The following is an 18,326-nucleotide window of genomic DNA, read 5'->3' on the forward strand; positions in this document are numbered from 1 at the left end:
GGCTGCCTCACCTCAGTGTCACCCTTCTTGTTTTCTTTTTCCACTCATCCTTCTTTCCTACACCCCTGGACCAGCGGGGCTTATGCTGCGCATCTCCACCACCTCTTCCTCCGAGGTGTAGGACATCTCCGAGCTGGACAGCTGGCAGGGTTCTGACCGGAGGGTTCCTCCTTCACGGTGGCTTCTTCCTTCTCTGCACTGGTGTCCAACATGATAGACTTTGCAGAGTCTCCCGGCAAGGTCTGGTTGACTACTATTGCAGATCCTGTCTAATGTCAGGACCTGCTTCAATAGAGAAAAAATGCAGGGGAAAAAAAGGAAAAAATAAAGAAAGAAGAAAATACAGAGAGAAATAGTGCAGGAAAGCGAAATGTTACATTGTAGCGATAGAGGAAGCTAAAGCAATAAACCTGCGATCCTTCCCCCCTCCCCTCAAAGAGTATGGCAGAACCCAGGGAGAGAAGAGAATGGAATTTGGGTCAGAGAAAAGAGCAAGGGAACTATGAAATATGAGAGGAGAGCAAGGGAAGTATGAAATCAGAGAGATGTGGGTTCTGACAGGTGGCTTTGTCATTGATGGACTGAAAATACTGTGAAATTGTTGTGAATATTGCAATGAACAGTTATGCATGCTCCCTAGCACTGTTAAAAGTGAACTGCAACTCAAGAAGGCCAGCTTTTATCATGAGGCCAATTCAAAGCTAAAGCAAATTTCTAGAATTACTTCTCCACCCGTTGATTGCCACACTCCAGAATATTTGCTGTCTTGCTTAGAAATACTAAGTTAATGACCAATACACCACAATTATTCTTTTTTATACTCCATTGAAATCATCTTCTAATATTACAGAGAAAATTAGTTGATGCTTATAGGCAATATACTCAGTTTAAATATCCCACATTCAAATAGCTGGAAAGAAGAAACTGATGATGATCAGTTGATGAAAGTATCTCAAGAAAAACAAGATCTAAATATTTACTGAATTGTTGGTTAGACAATAACACTAAAATTTGCATTTATGCTCCCATTGTTGTTTCAATACCTTTAATTCCACTAGATAATATGCATATTTAAAACAAAAACAAAGAAAAATAAATATGAGCCTCAATTTTCTGGATGAGACTCAGTTTTTTGCTATGCTAATTGTAACAAAACAAAACAGATATGAGAAATAGATGGAACAACAGAACATCTAGAAATATTCTACAAATCCTAGGCCTAAACAAACTGTAGCTTCTGGCTTCATGAGTAGAATGAAAAAAAAATCAAAATTAATTTGAAATTATCCTGCCAGTCAAAAGTGATTTTTTTCAATTGAAATGGTAAGTTAGATCAAATATTTATATTTAGAAAATTAGGTTAGAAAATTTATATTTATATTCTTACTGCATTCTTATGTAAGTCTGGTCCAAGCTCTGTCCTCTGAAATGCAGTGAAGACTACATATCATTGCATCTTCAATTAAGCCAAAAATTTTATTTTTTTCCCCATAAATATGAATTGCACCTCTATCCTCACCCCATGATATCTTCAGGTACTAGAGAACAAGTCTTCTCCTATCCCAAACATGTTTCAACAATATCAGTTTGAATTAGTTTCTTTGTGAATTCATGCAGGACTAAAATGTCAATCCCTGAAGTGGTCACGAGAAAATAAAAGCTAATTAGAAAGATTAGATTTTTTGCCTTGTGGCTTGGGGTGGAAATCTTGTTTGGATCACCAGTCAAAAAGCCTCACAAATATCTGCTGAATTAATCCTGGAAGGATGAGGAGGAAGAGGAGGAAGGAGAGGCATCATCATCATCATCATCATCATCATTATCATCATCATCATCATCATCATTATCAACAACAATAATGGTATATTCATTTTATATCCAGAGACCTTCTCCTGGACTGCCCAGGGCATGGATCATTAGCTTCTGCAGTTTTCTCACTCCTTGTCCCTTTTTTTATTCCAGCCTTTAATCCCAGTCTTGGCTTGTTGCGCTTCCAATTGAAATATCTTGAACAGATGTAAAAACACATGTGAGCCACTGCTCGCAAGCTGTGCAAAGCTTTGTTTCATCTGCTGATGATGTGAGCCTAAAGGAGAACTTTTTAAAATTTCATCACTATTCAAAAGGATAATTAATATGTACCCCCAGGCTTTGATTATGCTATACCCAGTGTGTACTGCTGGTACAGAAATAATGAGGCTCTCATCAGACCGAATGAACACTTGCAGCAAACATTCAGTTTCCATAAGAAATTTAAGATTCAGCAGTGGTATCATGTAGGTGGCTTAATCTAATTTTAATTTGTAACACAATACAATAGATAAGATCATTTGTTTGTAACCAGCACAGGCATTTTGTTTACATGAAACCCCAGTCAGCATTCAGCAGATGGTGTTTTTAAAGGCTTAATTGAAGTTTTCTAATCTAACATTTTCTCCTTCCATTATGGAAGAGAGAGAGAGAGAGAGAGAGAGAGAGAGAGAGAGAGAGAGAGAGAGAGAGAGAGAGAGAGAGAGAGAGAGAGAGAGAATATAATGATAATGTAAAACCCACTGTGTGGGAATATACAACATCTTGGAAGAGGGCAGATCCTTATTACATATACCAGTTAGGGAATTTGAGGTTTTCAGCATCTACTAAGATGCTTGCATGGAATTGCCATAAAAAGGCTGACACCAAATGGTGTTTGCTTGTATGTTTGAAAGAAATTTCTAAGTATTCCCCCCTCCCCCCTCCTCCTCCTCCTCCATGACCACAGCTATCACAACAACTACTACTGTACTCTAAAACAACTTCATTTCTCTTGCATTCACACAATGCCTCTCTTGTCAATAGTTTCTGTTTCTTTTCACTCAAGACTGGCTTTTTTGCCCTGATAGTAATGTTTTCCCCCACTGGCTTTAATTTGCTTCTGGCAAGTGTTTTGTGATATGCACATATTTAAAAATAAAACTGAAACATGTTTCAGTGCTTTGCACATATTTAACAATTATTTTGAAAGCAAAAAAATGCAGTAAGTCTCCTTTGATTAATTGTTACAAATTGTGGATTATTATGAACAATTGGAAAGAATAGCTATAGTTAAGTACCTTTGTATGGTATTTGTTGGGAAATCAGGCATAACTTATACAGGTTCAGCCTTGGATCTTGCTTAATTCTCTCAAGAGATGTTACCATTCACTAACTTTCTTCAATTCTTCTTGACCATCTGTATGGGTTTCCAGTGTTTAATGAAGCTTTCACCTTAGTGTGAATTGCAACAAAATTTAAGGCAGGTTTAATTGATTCAACATGGCATGTTGATTGAACAGATCCATGTAGCACATGTCACACTGAATGGTTTATAATATGCCTAGCTCAAAATTCACTTTTGCTATATCTCTCGTAAAACCACTTTAGGCAATTAATGTGTCAAACTGAAAGCTCAATGTAACAAATGAGTGACTGAGCTATATGTCAAAAACAAATATCCTGCTAATATCTTTTACTGATGAAATAATTTCCATTACTGGAATGAGGAGATACAATTAGTCTGGCAGGGTAGCATCTTTGCACAGCCACAAAATGTGCTCTGCAGTGCTCAGGAACAGCCATAGCTGTGAAAAAGAAGTTTCAATCTCATTGCAGACATCTACTCATGTAATTTTGGATTTTGTCAGTTTGCAAGAATTTATGAACTGGAATAGGCATAGCAACAAACCAGCCAATGAGAACTGGTTTTGATTAAGACACAGTATTAGCTGTAAAAGGCATGTGATCCAGCCTAGGTCTGGGCTTGTCTTAGTCTCTCCCTGTGTCCTGATGTCCTGAGTTAATTGTTGTTCTCTACCACGTTCCCAAGAACTGAATGAAACTGTATGTATCATGTTTGTATATATTTTATAGATAAAGTTTTTCTAAACTATGCCTCCTGCTCATTTTGAATGTGTGCTTATTTTTTGGGCTTATTTTCACGCTGGAAAGCTGTAAACTCTAACAGATTTCACTTTATGTAGAACTCTCTTTGGGCATTATTAATCCAAACCACTCAATAGTATGTGAATGATAGCTTCCAAGTGATTTGGGATCCTGATATCAGAGAATCCTGGTTTTTATGAAAGCTAAGGGTTATTCTGTACATATTCATGCTGGACACACAAACGTCTATAGGAAAGCAATGTTATTTTGACTGATGTTGACAAGCCATGGAATTTATCCAGTTTTTAGATTTAATAGCATCCAAACAAAGCTTATGTCAGTTAACATTCTGAGTATGACCAATCTCTCTTAGAATCTTAGGCTGCTGATTTATTGAGATTTATTGAGCTAGGAATTGGCCATGTTATTTGTGGATGTTTTTCCAAATGCATTTGGAGATTGGGGGAAGTAAATCCAATATAGAATAAAATAATAAAGAGTACATCTGTTGGAACATGCAACTATGCATACAAAGATTATTTCATGCAGTTACTATTATTATTCCTCTGCAGTTAAATCAATCAGAATAGAGCTGGAAGGAACCTTGGAGGTCTTCTAATCCAGCCCCCTGCTCAAACAGGAGACCCTATATTATTTCAGACAGGTGGCTGTCCAGTCTCTTCTTTTTTTTAATAGATTTTTTTTTAAAAAAAAAACAAGTTTTATTGTTTTTTTCTTTTTACAAACAAGTGCTTAAGAAACAACGTGATGACAGGGTAATCAATTATCCAAGAGCAATATCATACATATATAATTCAAATTAAATCATTAAAAACTCCCTCTCTATTCCCTCTAATAATATATTATATTCAAATTAATGTATTTCAATAAAGTTAAGTCAATCAAAGCAATCATCAATAACATTGCATCTATATAAATCCAAATCCTGTATTAAGCTTTACTATTTTCAATTACCATTACCATTTCAATTACTTCTGGTTCCAGATTGCAGTGTCTACAGCCGATCAGAAAGACTGCTCTCTTTGGCGGCTGCTTTCCTTCTGCAGGTAGACCCTTAATCGGGTTGAAAAGTTGCCGTGGAGGGGCGACTACCATTGAGGAGGCCGTCATCGACTATGGAAGGGCAGCAGCTCCTTCCACAGTCTGAGAAATGCTCCTTATGGCCGATGGAGGAAAGATCAGCCAGTGAAATGGCCGATCACTTTACTGCTGTAACCAGAAGAACAGAAGAACACCTAAGCACAAGAACCACCATGGTTGATCTGGGTGAGATTTTTTTTCTCTCTCTTAGTCCTCTTTTCTTTTTTGCTTCCTGTAAAAAGCATTTCTGGAACTACTTATTTCCCTGCTTTAAGAAAGTGGCATTTGTGAGTGTGGGAAAAGAAGCTTAAATGGACTGAAAATCAACTTTAATTGACTATTTCTTATTTCTGACTTTTCCATCTATTTTGGGGTCTTGAAAAAACTTCTATTATTGAAGTTTCTACTGGATTTAATCTACATGTGAAGAATTTTTTTTCTTTTTTTATCTTATTAACATCATTTTTTGGTGTCTGGGAAGAGATTTTACAGTCTACTGAGGACACCTTGTGGAGAAAGTTAAAATTGCAACTGTCTTTTTTCCCTGTTTGATGTTGAGATTGGCTTTGACCTTCAGATCATCATAAAAGGGAAAAGACAAAGAAATTCAACAGCTGCATTTGTGGGGTTGGACACTGCTAAATGTTTTTTGAATACAGCCTCCACTAAAAGATAACAGAACTGTTTCTAATCACTGTTGAAATGGAGAAACCCTATTCACAATTCAATTGTAAATTTATATTGGAAAAAATTTATGAAGCCACTGAGCAAATATGTCTGCAAATAAAAGAGAGTACTATAGAAATAAAAAATAGAAATTCTACTTTGAACTTACAAACTGACCTCCAGATTCTATCTGAGCATTCTACAGACCAAAAAACAATAGAAGCAGAACCAATCAACATTAAAGAAGATTCTACTTCATCTTATACACAACTTAAAGAGATTTCTGATGAACAAAAAATGACTGTAATTAAATCATTCATAATCTTAAAACCAACAGAAACAGATATACAAATACAATTAATTGAGAACTATGATAACTTGGATAATCAACTACTAATTACAAAAATGGATATAATTGAGTGTTCTATCCAACAGATTCAAATGTCGAGACTTGAACCTTTGAAACAACAAGGGACTATCTACAAAGGAGTCAGGTCTTCAAAACAGGGAAGGGGACACTCTTTCTTGACCCAAATGATACTACAAGGCACAAAAAGAGACTTATTTGTTGATATAGAGGCTCTGTTATGGAAACCTACTTGGCATAAAAAGAAAGCTAGAATAAGATTTAAGAGTGTGATCCAAAACTTTATATAATGGGTTTAAAAGGCTTTTTAGATACGGATTGATTCATGGTTTAAGATGGGTAACCAAGACGTCAGAATGAATAATAATTAATTGAATATCTGAATTTAGTAAGAAGATGTTTGCTTGTGTATCAATATGTTTGTTGTGGACATAGTAAATTTGGGTGGGGATTAAAGTAGTTTGATTTAGATATTGATTGACTGATAGATTATAGATTTTAAAAAAATAGAATAGAAATGTATTTTTTGGAGTAATATTTTTGTTGTTAGAAAGGATAGTTATTTTGTAATGAGAGAAGAATAAGAGGGATTTTTGAAAAAAGAAGAAATGATATTAATAAATGATTACTGACTATGTTAAGGAAAAAGGGAATGGAGAGACACCTGAAGTGTTAATAACATTTTTATAGGAGAGAAATGGAATCTGGTAATTCTAATAGATATTTTATTGGTTTTTAACTATAACAGTCTCCAGTGCCTGGTGTATAGCATGTTGTCTTGATTTATATTTTAACAAGGAAAAAAAGGACAGTAATAATTAAGTCAATAATGATTAAATTTGATAATTCCATAATTAATATATTAATTAATAATATATTTCTTTGATCTTCCCTTCTCCCATTTGTATTTTCCTTCTTCAACCTTAGCCAAAATATAATTCTTAATATTTTCAATATATAAATGATTAGGTATAGGCATTTTTTATATTTATACAAATAATAATCTCTACATATAAATTTTTTTCATCTTATATTATTCTCATAACCATTATCTCATTAGTTCAGCATACATCCTATTTTTATAATTTTTGTTCGCTTAGATTCCCCTATATTCAATCCAATTCTTATCAGTTATAATTTCTTCATATTAGTAATCTCACTGTCTAAATTTTACTATTTAGGTACATCATCCCAATATTTTATGTCATGCATTATAAAAATGTTTTAATTCAGTCAGTCAAATTTATCAGTCAGTCAAAATTACAGATTCAGTATATTAAGCCACTTTAAATCCTTCCTAAAAGATTAGTCAGAAAGCCAATGTTTTTTTCCCCCATAAACAGTTCTTAGATTAAGCAACAGTCCAGGTGTTTTGTTTAGTTTTTCCTTTCAAACACTTTTTAAATCTTCCTTTGTTCCCAGCTGTCTTCAAGGTTATTTCAAAGGAATGCAATTCAAAGGAATAACTTTTTCTTTGTTTCTGGGCATTCTGCCAATTTCTGAGTCCTTATTGTTAGTGTTCTATTCTCTGATTCTCCACTAGATGTCAACAGTTATTTCTTTTTTCAGTTTTTCTTTCCATCAAAAAGTTATTTTTGTTATATATTTTTATAATTCCATCAGGAATTTTTTATGGTATAACCTTGACAGTTTTTTAGTTCCTAGGTTTGTCCAGACTGAAATATTTTAAATCAAATTTTAGTATATCTCTTTCAACCTTTTATGTTAATTCGCTGCTTACATCTGTAAGGGAATGGGGATATAGTCCCCTCCATTCACTTCTGGAGGTTTTCTTGCTTTGGGAATTTTTTCAAGGATGCAAATAGTAGATAGAAGAAAGAAGATCAGTACTCTCACCAATTTCAAGCATGCTGTTTCTTTCGCCTTTCTTTCCAATGCCCATTGACCACCAAGGTTTGTGGTCCCATGTCTCCACCACCTCTTCTCCTGAGAAATCTGATCTCTCAGATCCCGACATCTGGCAGGGTTTCAGTTGGGGCAGCGGCTCCCTTTCCAGGGAGTTTTCTCCCTTCCTTGCTCCGCCGTCTGACATGATAATTTTTGCAAAGTCCCTCCGCAAGGTTCTTCCTTCCAGGTGGATTAATTCTGCAGGTCCTGTCTAATGTAAGGACCCAGCCCACTTTGCATCTTAAGAAGACAGAACTCTTGGAATATTTCTTCCAACAGGCATCCTTTATTAAGAGAAAATGGTTGCAGGCATTCTAGACAGGACCTGGGGTCCAAGCCCTATGGTTCAAGGTTTTAAGGGGTCCTCAGCAGCCCCACCCCACCCCACCATCTTTCCAGCGACAATCCCAGGTGTTACATTTCCACCCCCTTTTTCCTCACTGCTGGTGGAAGGGAGATTTCAGAGAGGAGTAGATGAAAGCTGATGGCCCCATTGTTATGATTTAGTCCTTTGGTGGTATCCACATTCAATCCCTTTGAAGTTGTACCAAAGGAAGTGAGGGCCATAAAATCCCTTTGTTCACCCCCCTTCCCCTTCATCGTATGACAGAATCCAGAGAGGGCAGAAATGGGGTTTTCCATAGTCAATAACTAGAGATGAAATATAATTGGATTCTGACACAACCTTACAGTTTCACTTTTTTTACCATTGGTGCAAATATAATAGTGCACATTTTTCTTCTGCAAAAATCCCTGTGCCACTAATCTTGCTTATATTGGACTTCATTGTTGGGTAACACTTACTTTTTGTATACCCATTTACATCCTACAGCTTTGTAATCTTGTGGCAAAGTCATAGAGGTGAACACTTTATGTTCATCCATGGATTTCATTTCTTTGTCCATGGCCTCTTTCCACTTCACTTGCTCCACTTTGGGTAGTGTCAATATTTCCTGATAGTTTCTTAGCTCATACCACAAATTACACACCTTTACTTTCCCAGCAGAATACCTGTCAGATGGAATCCCTTTATTCCATCACTCTGACCTGCATGGCATTGACTGTTCTTGATTATCAACCCTTTTCTGCTTTACACCAGAGTCACCATCTTCTTCTGACTCCTTTTCTTGCTCTTTTTCAGCTTCTCCTTCCTGAATACTGACACTGTCACTAAGTGAGTCACCGTCACTAAGTGGATCATCCCCAGAATTAGCATCAATTCTGCCCCAGTTCTGTTCTGCAAAGCTAGCAGATCTGGAAATTACTATCCTTCTGCTTCCATCGCTAAAGTGATAGCTCTTTGAGCCAGGCTCATAGCCCATAAATCTGAGCTTTCTAGCCTTTTGTTGCCCTTTTCTCCTGATTGCCTTTGGAATATGCATTGCTTCCAAATACCCTTAAAAGTGCCAAAGATAGCTTTCTCCCATATAGCACAGCATATGGAGTATCATTTATAGAGGAACTCCATAGCCTATTGACTAAATAATTGGCAGTCAATATGCCTTCGCCTCAATACGACCTGCTCAGACCAGAATCCTCCAGCAGTGAGTCTTTCATGGTCTGCAAGACTCCATTCCATCATTCAGCCATGCCATTCTCAGCTGCTGTGTATGGATTTGTGCATCTATGTCTTATTCCTAGCTGCCCCAACCACTGTTGAAAACTTGCTGACATGAATTCTGAACCACTGTCAGTTTGCAGCTGGCATACCTGTTGCCCATATCTTCTTCCTGTGAAGCTCACCCATTGTTTGAACTTCTGCAGCATCTCTGTTTTGCTCTTAAGCAAATAGCAGAAACCAAATCTGCTGAAATCATCTACAATGACCAGTGCATACCTTGCTCCTCCCAAGCTGGCTTGCATTGGGCCAACCAAATCTGCATGTACCAGCTCTAGAACCCTTGTTGTTTGCCTTGTGCTCTTCTTGCTCACTGGAACCACCTTAGATTTTGATGATTTATATACTGCACATTCTAAGTATGCCTTACACCCTTTCAAGGTTAATCCCTCTGCAAACTTTGGCATCTTATGCAACATTCTGAAGCTGGCATGGCCAACCTTTGTGTGCAAGAGATGAATGCATGAATCATGTTGTGCCATATTACCAAATGTTTGGGCACATTGAACCTTTTGTTTCTGCAACACATAAAGATTATTCTGTTTTATGCCCTGTGCACATATATTTCCATTTCTTTTTATGAGAAATTTACAAATGTGGTCTCAAACCCTTGTTTGTCAAGACTGGAGACACTCAGTAAATTATGCTCCATTTCAGGCACACATAATACATTATTAAATCTTTCCTCCACACATGAAATCAGCACACTGCCTTTTCCCATGACTTTTGCCTTCTGGCCATTTGCTAATGCCACTGCATCTCCTCCAGTTGAATTCAATCTGAAAAACAACTTAGAATTATTAACAATTGTTTGACTAGCCCCACTATCTATTAACTATTTGTCTCTGCTATTACAATAGCTATCTTTTGCAACAGCAGCTTGTCCTTTTGCTGTGTTTTTTCCTTTCTTTAAATAAGTTTCAGCCCCACAAATGAAGCATGTCTTTTTCTCCTGTGCTTTCTTCTTGGTAATTCTCTCCTGAGATCTAATCCGATCTCTGCAGACAGCCAGTCATGCTCTGCTCTCTCTGCTCCTTGGACCCTCACCTCAGGAATACCTCCTCGTGGCTTCTAAATGGCCTTTCTGTTCTTCTGAAATCAAACAGGCTTTAAGTCCTTCCATACTTAATTCCTGTTCTGGTCTGCATTCAAAAACAGCTGAAACGGCCCATGTTTCATCAAGACTATTTAAGACCAACAGCACCTTCTGAGACTCAGGAATCTGTATTCCCTGCTGTTCTAATTCAACAAACAGTTTCTGCATGTGGAGCAAATGCTCTTCTATGTTCTCATGTGGCAGCAGCCGGGCTCTATAGAATTGCCTCGATAATTGCATTATATTGCATGCTGACACACTCACATGGACATTTCTCAACTTCAGCCAAACCTATTTTGCAGTTTTTAAGTCAGCTACATTTAAAAATTGTTCATCTTCTGACTTCTGGTTCTGCGCGCAGCAAAGCAGTTGAGGGTTTGGGACTCCATGCCCTCCAGCTGAGTTTCTTCCTGTTAGGGGACCCCAAATGGGCCAGAAGCTGCCCTGGAGAAGTGGCAATGAAGGAAGGAAGTCCCAGGGACCACAGAGAGATGGTGGTTGACCCAATTAGTCCAGGAGAAGCCTTCCAGAAACCAACAGGAGAAAGGCTAGACTAACTCCAGAGTCTAGTGCAACTGTGAGCAACCAAAGTCAAAAGCACTATTTTAAACTGATCATAAACAGTGTGCTTGAATTGCGTAAGCACACTGATTTTCTCTATCTTACCTATCAACTTTCCCGAAGGGGAGAAATGCCCAAGAAAAAAAAAAAAAACCTCTGAGAGAGTGAAGGAGGAGGATTCTTGCCCCACCCTTTTGCTAATGGAAGAGGTGAATTGAACCTTTCATGGAGGAATAAAATCTGAAAAATGAACCAGTGTTTACACCTACTGGTGGATGAGGATTATGACAGTCATGGTAAAATCTGGGGAAAAAACTAATCTCTACTTGTGACCTTCAAAGCTTTAACAATAGAGAGCAGCTGTGTAGATAAAGTGAGGGGGGGAATAACTTTTTTGAACTCTCTGGACTATAAGTATTTATTCAACTCTGAATCCAAAGCTATTTCCAGAGGGGAAAAATATCTGGATTTTTGGTCAACATAGAAAATCAGAGACTTATAGGAAATACTTATCAAGAAAAAATGAATATTTTTCAAGAGGAGATATATGATATGTTGCAACTAATTCAAATAACAATGATTTCAAATCCCAAAGAAATCCAGAATAAATTTGAAAATGTAAATCAACTCATCTCCAATTCAATTTTATACCAAAAACCCCTCAGGAAAATACTGCAGAGAAGGAACAGACAAAACAGATGACTGAACATAAATTCAAGGATAGAGACTTAAAGATGAAATTCTACAAAACAAAGGAGTATGATTTAATCCAAGTGGAAAAAAAATTACAAGAAATACTAGGTTTGGAAAAAAAAACAATTTAAATTTCAACACTACAAAATAAACTTGAGGACAAGAAAAAAGACTGGATAAAATGTACTACAGAGATACCAGGGAAAACACTAGAACTGGAGAGACAAAAAGTGACAAGAGAAGCAGAGAGAAAAAGAAGGAAAAAGATTCCCAATAAAAATGAGTGGGCAAATGCCCTTAAAAAAGATATTGATTTACTTTTTTTATTTTTTCCCAAGTTTTTAATTAATTTTCCAATATTACATTTACATATTTGAAAAATAGCATGGCGGCTGAGCACAGTAATTCCATTACATTTGAATATCATCAGTACAAATCTCAAAGGATTACAACAACTAATTTTCTCTCTTTCCCCCCCATAATATCTACTGTCTCATATTTGAACCAACACAGTTCTTATTCTATCAATCAAACAAAAAATACCTTTCTATATTCATCAATAATCTTCAGTCTATACCATGGGCTGGCAACATTCGGCTCCGGAGCCACATGTGGCTCTTTGAGTCTTCTCCTGTGGCTCCCAGCCTCCTCTGCCATTTGCAGAGAAAGAGACAGAGACAGAGACAGAGAGAGGCATTTGCGCTTTCCCCCCCTTTCTGTGTGTGTGTGTCTGTGTGTGTCTCTCTGTGTGTAAAAAACAGAGTGGCCTCATGCTCTTCCAACAAGCTGACAAGCTTATTGGGCAGGGCTCCTCTCTTTGCTGTGTCTCTGCAGGAAGCAGGAAGGGCAGGAGAGAGCCAGCCCAATAATGTGTGTCAGCTTGTTGGAGAAGAGGCTGAAGCCAGCTTGCCAGGTGAGCAGATGATTAGAGAGAGGGAGAGAGGGGGAGAGAGAGAGAGAGGGAGAGAGAAAAAGAGAGAGGGAGAGAAAGGGAGAGAGAGAAAAAAAAGAGAGGGGGAGAGGAAAGAGAGAGGGAGACAGAAAAAGAGAGAAGGAGAGAAGGAGAGGGAGAAAGAGAGAGAGGGAGAGAGGAAAAAGAGAGAGAGGGAGAGGAAAGAGAGAGAAAGAGAGGAAAGACAGAGAGAGAGGAAAGAGAAAGAGAGAGAGAGGAAGAGGAAAGAGAGAGAAAGAGAGAGGAAAGAGAGAGAGGGAGGGGAAAGAGAAAGAGAGGGGGGAGACTAAAGAGAGAGTGAAAGAGAGAGAGGGAGAGATAGAGGGAGAGAAAAAGAGAGGAGAGAGGAGGGAGGAAAGAGAGAGACAAGAGAGAGAGGGAGAGGAAAGAGAGAAAGAGAGAGAGGAAAGAGAGAGAGGGAGAGGAAAGAGAGAGAGAAAGAGAGAGGGAAGAAAGAGAGAGAGAAAGAGAGAGAGGGAGAGGAAAGAGAGAAAGAGAAAGAGAGAGAGGGAGAGGAAAGAGAGAGAGGAAAGAGAGAGAGGAAAGAGAGAGAGGGAGAGGAAAGAGAGAGAGAAAGAGAGAGGGAAGAAAGAGAGAGAGAAAGAGAGAGAGGGAGAGGAAAGAGAGAGAGGGAGACTAAAGAGAGAGAGAAAGAGAGAGAGAGGGAGAAAGAGGAGAGAGAGAGAGAGAGAGAGAGAGAGAGAGAGAGAACTCATGCACAGCAGACTCTATTTCTTTTTAATTAAACTCTTCAATTAAGGTCTCCACCCCTTGCTTACACGCACGTGAGTGTAAGAGAGGTAGATCTAACCAGTCTCTTCCATGCTAATTTAGAGTTGCCAGATGGTAAATGTGACTTCGGCTGTTAGCAGCCTAGGGATGAGTCATATTTCTATGGCCAGTCCTTTTGTCCATCAGTTTGGAGGGATTGCCAGCTCTAACGGGAGAGTTGCTGATCTCCCGCGATCCAGCGAAAGCCCCTCCTTGCTGGTCGCTCCTTTGGGGTGACTTTTGGCCCTTTTCAGGGCCCCCCAGCAATACAAAATTGAACGGGGGAGAGAGAGCAAGTCTCCCAGCCATTCAGGGCAGCCGCGAGACAAACTGGAAGCCACTTGATTTACTTTTTATATCTACAGCAACATTTACAAACATCAGCAAAATACATTGATCAAGAAAGATACTGAACAAAGGAAGAAGACTAAGGTGGAAATCAAGAAAATAGATGATGGGACTTATCAGAGAGAATACTTAAAAAAGAATAATAATAATAATAATAATAATAATAATAATAATAATAATAACAACAACAACAACAACAACAACAACCCCCAGTGAGGCACCACCTTGACGTGGTTGTGGGGCTTGTGTACTCTGAGGAAGATGAGAGCTATGCCAGAGGTTCAACCATACTGGACAGGTCTCATCAGAGGAGTCGGACAAAGAGTATCTCTCCCATAAAAAATATGGTGAGACGTAAATTTCAGAATGCCATACAGATGTCACCCAGGTTAACAAGGTCCGTGCTAGATATTGGAGTTCCTGGATATCTGGTGAAAAATGGGTTACAGGACTCAGGACTGTTGGCTGAGCAACCAGGGCCATTAGCTGCAGAACTTCTGGAAGAAAAGGTGTTTACCCATCGCAGATACACAGTGATTGAAAACAAAGAAATAATGATCTGTTACTACAGATCAAGTCCAACAAGAAGAGGATATCTAAAACGAATGCACCAGTTCTGGGAAGAACAACATCCAGAATCAGAAATAACAGAACAAAGACTAGCAGATCAATGCCGATTTATAATACGAAATAAAGTAATCACAGAAACAGAATTGGACGAACTGCAAAGGTTTACTCGGGGCAAAGAAATCAAAGCCTTACCAGAAGTAATTCAGAATGTGGATGCAAACCAGGGGGAGTTGGCAGTCAAGGAATCCAGCAGAGATATACAACTGTTCTCATTTGGAAACCAGGCATCTCTTCCTCAGGAAGAACAAAACCCTCTAACTAAAGAAATAAAAGAATTGAAACAAAGAATAACTGAGCATCTAGAATAGCACAAAAGCAACAGAATAAGGCTGCCTGCATTGAAGCTTGTTCCAAAGAAACAGCTAGCACAAGCATTAAAAGATACAAATACTGCAATATCAAGTATAAGCACCAATTCACTGCAAAAAACAAACCAACTAATGTACAGTGCAGCTGCAGTTATAACTGAATACCTGGGATGCAAAATCAACAAAGAAGAAAAACAAACAAACAGTGCACCAGAAAAATGGAAGGTTAGACTAGAAAATAAGATCAGCAAGTTAAGATCACATGCAAGCAAGCTAGAACAGATGAAAGAAAAGAAGCTGAAGAACAAGAAGACCAAAGAATACCTAATCAAGAAATACCACTTAGAAACATGGAAGATCAAGGAAGCACTGGAAATAATAAAGCAACAAATAACAGCTATAGCCAGCAAAAGCAGTAGATATGAAGCTCGAATTGCAACTATAGGCAGAACCTCCAATTTCAATCCAATCAGAAACGTTTCTACCAATCCATCAATGGAGAAACTGCAATGAATCAGTCAGTACCTGACAAGGAAGAAACAGTGCAGTTCTGGAAGCAGATATGGGATAACCCAAAGGAATACAACAAGGATGCGGCTTGGTTAAAAGAGGTGGATGCAAATAAAATAGAAGTTGAAATGAAAGAACTAGTAATAACAACAAAAATGGTAGAAAAAAAAGCAAAGAAAATCAAAAATTGGTCAGCACCAGGTGAAGATGAACTGCATGGGTTTTGGTTGAAACATCTAACTGTTATACACCCACTCATTGCCAAGCAGTTCAACAATATACTACAAGGAGGAGAAATTGAAAAGTGGCTAACAACTGGGAAAACCTACCTAATAATGAAAAATCCAGCAAAAGGGGCAACACCAGGCAACTACAGGCCAATTACCTGCTTACCAACAACTTTCAAATTACTAACTGGTGTGGTAGCTGATGCAGTACAACAGCATCTAGTTGAAAACAATCTCTTTCCACCTGAACAGAAAGGAAACCACCCCAATAATAGAGGAACAAAAGATCAACTCCTAATAGACAAAATGATCTTGGAAAACTGCAAGAAAAGGAAGACCAACCTGAATGTGGCATGAATTGACTACAAAAAGGCATTTGACTCTCTGCCACATGACTGGATAATCAAGGGCCTAGAAATAACAGGAGTCAGTAGAAACATCAGAAAATTTGTGCAAAGATGGATGGCACAATGGAAGACACAGTTGCAGATCAATGGTGAGAGACTGGGAGAGGTTAATATCAAGAGAGGAATATTTCAAGGAGATTCATTGTCACCATTACTATTTGTTATTGCACTGTTTCCTTTGTCAACAATACTGAATAACTCAGGACATGGCTATCAAACATCAAAAACATCTGCCAGACTATCCCATCTCCTTTACATGGATGATCTGAAGCTGTATGGAAAAAACATCATCTGAAATAGAATCGCTGCTCAACACTGTCCGTATATATAGCCAAGATATTGTTATGGAGTTTGGCTTGGACAAATGTGTCACACTTACTATCAAACAAGGAAAAGTAGTGAAAACTGAAGGAATCAAGATGCCCCATGAAAATAACATTAAGTGTCTGGATGAGGAAGATTACTACAAATACTTGGGTAGCTGACAACATCAAGCACACTGAAGTCAAGAAAAAGATTAGAGGTGAATACATCAAGAGAGTGAAGAAGATCTTAAAGTCCAAACTCAATGGAGGAAAGACCATAAAGGCAATCAACACCTGGGCAATCCCAGTCATTAGGTACACAGCTGGAAGAGTGGACTGGACTCAAGCAGAACTAAAAGCAATGGATAGGCAGACCAGAAAAATAATGACAATGAATCACGCCCTTCATCCACGCAGTGACATTGATAGACTTTATCTACCAAGGCAAATAGGTGGGCGTGGAATGCTACAAGTACATCAGATGGTTGAAGAAGAAAAAATGGCTTTCGGAAGAATATCTGAAGAACAATGATGAAGATGCACTGAAATTAGTATATCAGGAAGGCTTACTAACTACTGGCGAGACCAAACTGGCCTACAAGAAAGACCAAATGAAGAACAGAATAGAGGCATGGGAAGACAAAGCACTACATGGCCAATACATGAAAAAAATAGCTGGGAAAGCAGATAATAATAAAACCTGGCAATGGCTAAGAGCAGAAAATTGAAGAAAGAGACCGAGGGACTAATTCTGGCTGCACAAGACCAAGCCTTAAGGACAAATGCATACAAAGTCAAAATTGAGAAGACAGCAACAGACAGTAAATGCCGCCTATGCACAGAAGCTGAAGAAACAGTGGACCACTTGGTAAGCTGTTGCAAGAAGATTGTACAGACTGACTACAAGCAGCGGCATGACAAAGTAGCAACAATGGTGCACTAGAAGATCTGCAAAAAATATCATTTGCCTGTAAGCAAAAACTGGTGGGATCATAAAATAGAGAAAGTCATAGAAAATGATAAAATTAAACTGCTCTGGGACTTCAGAATTCAAACAGACAAGCACCTGCAACATAACACCCCAGACTTAACAATTGTCGATAAGAAGACAAAAAAGTCTGGATAGTGGATGTGGCAGTGCCTGGAGATAGCAAAATAGAAGAGAAAGAACTGGAGAAGATAACAAAATACAAAGACCTACAAATAGAAATAGAAAGACTGTGGCAAAAGCAAGCAAGGGTAGTACCAATAGTCATAGGCTCCTTGGGTGCAATCCCAAAACAACTGGAGCACCACTTAAACACCATTGGCATTGACAAATTCGCTATTAGTCAATTGCAAAAGGCGGCCTTACTAGGAACTGCTTCCATCCTGCGACGATATCTGTAATACCATCAACATCCACATCTGCCTATCCCAGGTCCTGGGTAAGGACTCGATAGGTAGACAAAATGCCAAATCCAGTCTGAACATCTGGCTGACTGTGTGATAATCCATAATAATAATAAAAAAGTTGGAAGGGACCTTAGAGGTCATCTAGTCCAACCCCCTGCTCAGGCAGGAAACCCTATACCATTTAGGACAAATGGCTGTCCAGTCTCTTCTTAAAAACCTCCAGTGTTGGAGCATTCACCACTTTTGGAGGAAGGTTGTTCCTCTGGTTAATTGTTCTAACTGTCAGGAAGTTTCTCCTTAGTTCTAGGTTGCTTCTCTCCTTGCTTAGTTTCCACCCATTGCTTCTTGTCCTGCCTTCAGGCACCTTGGAAAATAGCTTGACACTCTCTTCTTTGTGGCAGCCCCTGAGATATTGGAACACTGCTATTATGTCCCCCCTCGTCCTTCTCTTCATTAAACTAGAGATACCCAAGAGGGATTCATCTAAGAGGGATGAATTCTTTAAATAATATAGTATGCTTTTTTCTGTTTTGTGTTCTTTTTCTAGATATGAGTAATAAAAAAGT

At 38.3% G+C, this 18,326-nt stretch overlaps 1 long non-coding RNA gene across 2 annotated transcripts in view; it reads right to left on the bottom strand.

Moving 5' to 3' along the window:
• LOC120297782 overlaps positions 1-18,326 on the bottom strand; it is a 145,763-nt gene that overhangs the window by 125,331 nt on the left and 2,106 nt on the right. The window contains exons 2-3 of one of the 2 annotated variants that reach the window (XR_005553884.1): positions 4,879-5,127; positions 2,889-3,243 (exon numbers count right to left, since the gene is read on the bottom strand). This is a non-coding gene — a long non-coding RNA (uncharacterized LOC120297782). Of the gene's footprint in view, positions 1-2,888; positions 3,244-4,878; positions 5,128-18,326 lie in introns of those variants that run through there. The other variant, XR_005553883.1, reaches the window with a different exon arrangement.

Source organism: Crotalus tigris, unplaced genomic scaffold, assembly GCF_016545835.1.
Source record: "Crotalus tigris isolate CLP2741 ecotype Arizona unplaced genomic scaffold, ASM1654583v1 scf7180000023689.1477605, whole genome shotgun sequence".
In the NCBI taxonomy this organism is placed as follows: domain Eukaryota; kingdom Metazoa; phylum Chordata; class Lepidosauria; order Squamata; family Viperidae; genus Crotalus; species Crotalus tigris.